Source organism: Helianthus annuus, chromosome 4, assembly GCF_002127325.2.
Source record: "Helianthus annuus cultivar XRQ/B chromosome 4, HanXRQr2.0-SUNRISE, whole genome shotgun sequence".
Classification (NCBI taxonomy): domain Eukaryota; kingdom Viridiplantae; phylum Streptophyta; class Magnoliopsida; order Asterales; family Asteraceae; genus Helianthus; species Helianthus annuus.
This window is the reverse complement of record NC_035436.2, coordinates 152420534-152426728: the sequence shown is the minus strand read 5'-3', so window position 1 is coordinate 152426728 and position 6195 is coordinate 152420534. Positions and strand designations below refer to the sequence as shown.

Here is a 6195-nt window from a genome sequence, read left to right as displayed (position 1 = left end):
TGTATGTATGTATGTATGTATGTATGTATGTATGTATGTATGTATGTATGTATGTATGTATGTATGTATGTATGTATGTATGTATGTATGTATGTATGTATGTATGTATGTATGTATGTATGTATGTATGTATGTATGTATGTATGTATGTATGTATGTATGTATGTATGTATGTATGATGTATGTATGTATGTATGTATGTATGTATGTATGTATGTATGTATGTATGTATGTATGTATGTATGTATGTATGTATGTATGTATGTATGTATGTATGTATGTATGTATGTATGTATGTATGTATGTATGTATGTATGTATGTATGTATGTATGTATGTATGTATGTATGTATGTATGTTATGTATGTATGTATGTATGTATGGGTGTGTGCGTATATGCATGTGTATGTATCTATATGTGTTTGTGTATGTATATAGGGTAGGGTTCATGCGAGAACCACCCTTATTGCGAGAACCGCGAGAACCAATGTGAACAGGGGACAATTTTGTAAATACCCAAACAACTTTTAAAACAAGCGCGTATTATCGGACTTCAATAAGAAAATTAACTAAATCCAATATTATCTTTCACATTCGAAAAATATCCCCAATCTGAATCTGAATCTTCACGATCATCAGTTCGTCTGTTACAAAGAATTACATCATCGACTCAAATACATAATCACATTCACCATCATCAGTTCACCTTCGAAGCATTTGGAGTGACATTTTCTCAGAGATTTGATATTTTACAAGCATATATTTCAGATTTCGTCATATAATTGAGGTTAGTTCCTAAAATTCGTCCATAATGAGTCGTATAATTTATATTAGGAATATAATCATCGATCGTATATTCTTCTGAGCTATTATGATAACTACAAAGAACAAGGAAAACAACTAAACCTTCCACCACATGTATCCATAACCCGCAGCACCCACAGTAGCAGCTGGTACCACTAAAGATGTTTCACCCTCGGCCCCTATCGCTCAAACACCACAACCCACCCTCTTTTCAGTTAGTTGTTGCTTTTGTAGAATAACAATTTTATTGTTCAATTAACGTTCTTCTACAGGCATTTAAAGAAAGAGATCCTTCATGCTTGTCTTATTGCTCGGCTCTTTTATACCTAAAGGTATTTCAATTAGAATATAACTTCTTTTATGTATATGTATATCTCTATAGATTTGTGTCGATTTGTTTACTTTCATGAAAATTGTTACCAAATTGTTTTTCTTCGTCATTGGCTTCTAGAATTTTCTTTGACGTGAACTGCTAAATTAAATGGCAGTTATTGAGTTCATAATACTTTTGTATTGTTACCATTCTTTACAAACACATCGAGTAGCGCATGCATTGTGGAACCAAGGACGCAAGGTGTTGGCTCTTGCACTACAAAGTCGAGTTAGCGAGGTAACATTTGTTTAAATGTGGTCAATTTATCTTATTTACAGTACATTTTTGTAATTTATATAATGCAAGTTGCTTTTTATTTACAAACTTCTACTTCTGTCTAGGTATTTGGAGTCGATATACATCCAGGTATTGTTTCAAAAATGATTTCCTAACATAAATACTATATTTTTATTGGATTTTACCAATAACTGTTTCTCTTTTGTGTTCACGGCTGCCAAAAAAAAATCGGGGAGGGGAGGGGATATTATTGGATCATGGAACGGGCTTGGTTATTGGAGAAACTGCCGTTATTGGGGATAGAGTTTCACAAATGCAGGTAAGTTCATTTTGTAGCTAATTTAATCAATTAATCTGCATGGTCAGTAAAGTTAGCCATCTCAACTATACACTTATGAGCGTAAATGTTGTTTTTTACAGGGTGTAACCTTGGGGGGAATTGGGAATATTAAAATTGGTGAAGGTGCAAGGATTGCTTCTGGTTCCCTTGTTCTTAAGGATGTTACAAATTTCTGGGCACGTGTGATTGTACAACTTTTTAGGCTCAAGTTATGCGAACTCGAATGGTTGATCTTGAAGCTTGGGTTGAAGAAGAAAGGAATCTACTTGCATCTCGTCTTGAAGAAGAAAAGAATCTACTTGCAACTCGTCTTGACGAAGAAAGGTAGCAAGGGAAGAACTTCAAAAACAACTTCAAGAATTTACGATAAATTGGCATGCTCCCTCTAGTTAGTTGTAGTTTTTTATATCTTTTTGGAATTACGTTGAATTGTATTAGCTTACGGTTTAAACGTATTGGATCTTGCGTTGTGACGCATGATTTTTGAATTTATGTCATTGTAACTTTGGTGAATTTTGTAAAACAGGTTTTTGGTATTACAGATTATTTCTGGAATTTTTCGCCAGAAAAATGCAGCAATATTAATTATTTTTTTTATTTAATAAATTAGGTGGTTGGAAATGTGTCACAACATAAATAGCTTTTGTCGGAAAGCAGTAAAAAATAGTAGACCTTTTTTCTTTATTTTGTCAGAAATTTGTCACAAAACATACTCCAGTTTCTTCGAAAAACCGTCACAAAAATACTCAGTTTTCGTAGGAAATTTGTGACAACACTTCTTATTTATTTTTTGAAAATGGGTCACAAAAAATACTCAGTTTCCTCATAAATTTGTAACAACACTTCTAAATTATTTGTAGAAAATGGGTCACAAAAAATACTCAGTTTTCTCGGAAATTTGTAACAACACTTCTAATTTATTTGTAGGAAGTGAGTCACAAAAAATACTCAGCTTCCTAGGAAATTTGTAACAATACTTCTGATTTATTTGTAGGAAGTGCGTCACAAATAACGTTTTATTAAAATTTGTTAATTTTTTTTTTGTTAGAAATGTGTAGCCAAAAAATAAATCCTAAAAGATAATAATTAAATATATTGTAGGAGATTCGTAGCAATTTGCGACATAATAGTTTCCTAGAAAATGTGTAGGAAGTTGCGTAAGAAATGCGTTGAAAACAGGTTTCCTACGAGCTGTTTTCCTACATCAGGTGTTGGTCATAAATGCGTAGAAAAGCCAGTTTTGTGAGGCATTTCCTAGGAAAACTGGTGTAAGAAGTTTCAGATTTTCTAGTAGTGATCCATTTGTTAAATAATATTGTGCAACACCTCAAATCATGTTGGATCTATATATCTTCCTTAGCATTAGGAGAATTTGTGATTGCGACAAAGAAAAATATTAGGATCTTTGAATATCTTTTACCACAACCTATTGTTTAACATTATTGGTTAATTGTCAACTTCTACTACATAAAGGGTTATATGTGATAGACAAAAAGCAGCAAATAGTTTTGTTGCTCTTATTTTCAACGAATATAAGGCCAGTCTCTCGAACCATACAGGGTAGAATCTCAATCTAAATCTTTATAATTTAACAAAAATTTCACATTTAAAAAAACATGCCTACCACATTTCATTAGCTATCTATATTACTCAATATTACTCACGAACACTTATTTATACTATTTTTTTCTCTTTCTTAGATAATCACAAACATTTATAGAGATGATGAATAGTGGGTCTCTATAAATTTAAAGAATCATTATTTATAAAACGCTAAATTTTGGAGGTAGAGATAAAGATTCTAATAAAGATGCAAAATAGAGGAGTTCCCCACATTTTGGAGATAGAGATAAAGATCGAGACTCAAATGTGAATTCTCTCACATTGGAGTCTTCATCTCCTTCTCCATGCCAAATTTTTATAGATTCCTTCTAATTTTATTCTCCATTCAAATCTCCATGTTTATCTCCATTTCCTAAATATAAAGATTTTGCTATAGTAATCTCTATATTAGGAAGACTCTTTCACATCTCCAAAAATTCACTATTGCACCTCTAAGAATTTTTGGTTTGTACTTTATGTATTTTGGTTTGTATTTGAAGCATAGGAAGAAAGAGAGGGAAACAATACAAATAAAAATAAACTAATATAAAGATAGAGATGTAGAATGGGATGCGAGATGTTAAACTAATTTTAAAAATAAATTTAGAGAAAAGTTAATTGTTAGAAATGGAGATACAGATTCGAATGAGAGTACTCTTAGGCTCAGTTTGGTTCGTGGAAGAATTCCATGAAACTTGAAATGGAATTGGAATTGATTCCGTCTAAAATCTTGTTTGGTTAAAAGTTAGAATGGTTTTAAGAATCCTATAACCTACTCAAGGAAAGTTTCCATTCGAATGAGATGTTTGGTAACGTCAATAATGTCCCTTAAAAACAAAACCACACATATTTTTTTAATTACATTTTTTTATCAAATGATGAAATGAATCATTATGTTCTTACTTCTTACCTACCACTAATACTTGATGATGGACATAAGTTAACAAATTTGTAGGTCCAGAATCGGATCTTGAACATAAGGTTCGAATGGTGTAACAAGTGCAGAATCCTTTTATGCCACCAATCGAGTAGGATAAGAGTCAATAGTGCAGGATATTTAACAATTAACACACGTATATTGATTCCGATAGAGTTTCGTTACAAGTTTTACACATATAAGCTAGCTATCAACACTCTCTTCCTCACCCAAGGCTCATTCAAGCTAGTTGTTCCAAAAGACACTACTATATTTATACTGATACAATAGGTCATCGAAACGACATAAACATTTGACCAAATGACACGATGAAGGTCTAAACGACATGGGCAATGTCCAAGTGACTAGCCATGTCGTTTGAACTTAATCTTAAAGGATACTCTATACATTCATGCTACATACATATGGTTTAATTATTCCAAACGATACATCAACATTAGGTATTGTTTGCCTCGGAACAAAGAATGATATCGTTTGGTTAAACACGTATTGTTTGGATCATGATGTTCGAGTCAACCAACGGAGGCATGTTATTGACTTTGGTGATAACCAAACTATCATTAACTACATCCACAAAATACATCAACAAACTCCCCCTTAGATGTAGCTTGTGATTGTTCTATTACAAGTAAGAGGTGCATCAACAAACTCCCCCTTGAATGTAGCTTGTGAATCTTCGATCTTTATATCTTCGAATCCTCAAATTGTTGATGAATGGCCAGCTGCAAAATGATCCTCTTGATTCACTAAGCGCATTCATGTCGTGTTGTCACTCCCATAGCTTATCTTCTTTCAAGTTCTCTTTGCGCTTAACTTGCTTGGATGCCATATCTGCACACAAAACAAAGCTAAACGCGTTGAACAAAAGCGAGGACTTTAACCAATCTTAACAACCAACACACATGAGACCAACTCTCATTCAACTACCGACTGACAACACTTTGAAACTTTTACAATTTGTTCAATTTTAGTCCTTTAACTTTCAAAATTTGTCAAATTCAACCATTATGAAGATGCAAAAGTTAGAACAATTGTTTTCTAGCTTTCAATCAAGTTTAGGTGTGATATATTCGAATTCCATCATCGGTCCATCAAAAGTAAGAGATAGATAAAATCCTTTTGGGTTTTATAAAGTTTATATTAAAACACCCATAAAATCTTTTTGGTATTTCTCAATTTTCAAATGTAAAGACGGAAAGCAGTAAATAAATATTGACATACATTCTTTATGCGAGTTTCAAGGGTAAGAGAATCATATCAGCGTACGATTATGCCAAAACACACTTGTGGTTCGATTACTTAGCAAATTAGATAAGCAACCTATAATAATTTTTGGTATTGTTGTCCATTTAAACTCAATAATTAGATGTAATCATATAGCTTAAGGATACGCTTAAGGTATGACTTATACTTACCAACCGGTGTTCATCCACTCATGAGACATTCCTGTATTAGGGTATGCACGAGAGTTTATCAGGGTATGGATTCCATTCAAATTCCATTTCCAATTCCTTTACAAAATATTCTACTAAACAAACGCTCCTTTAGGTCCTATTTGTATGGAATCTAGCGAAACTGAAACAAGAATTGGAAAAAATTCATCTAAAAGTGTGTTTGGTTGAAAAAAATTTTGGAAAGAGGAAACTTTCCTTTAACCAAAGGAAATCAACTTTATATTAAACCATAATGTTCAAAACAACCACATTTCTTCAATCTAATATATGCACATACATCAAATCATGTTTAAAACAAATTAGATTTCCTTCAATGTGTATATAAGTATATACGTATGTATATCATCAAACAATTTTCAAAATTATAATAATACCATACTAAAATTAAAGAGAATGTGTATTTTAAAAAAAAAATATTTACATCTGAAAAAGTTATATTCCAGTGGGTA

The 6195-nt window shown here is 32.1% G+C and overlaps 1 long non-coding RNA gene across 1 annotated transcript; it reads left to right on the top strand.

Annotated features, from left to right (window-relative positions):
• Nucleotides 1–1073: 1073 nt before the first annotated feature.
• Nucleotides 1074–1626, top strand: LOC110934898. Its single transcript, XR_002588711.2, has 3 exons — nucleotides 1074–1135; nucleotides 1349–1413; nucleotides 1518–1626. It is a non-coding gene; the product is annotated as an uncharacterized LOC110934898 (long non-coding RNA).
• Nucleotides 1627–6195: the final 4569 nt, after the last annotated feature.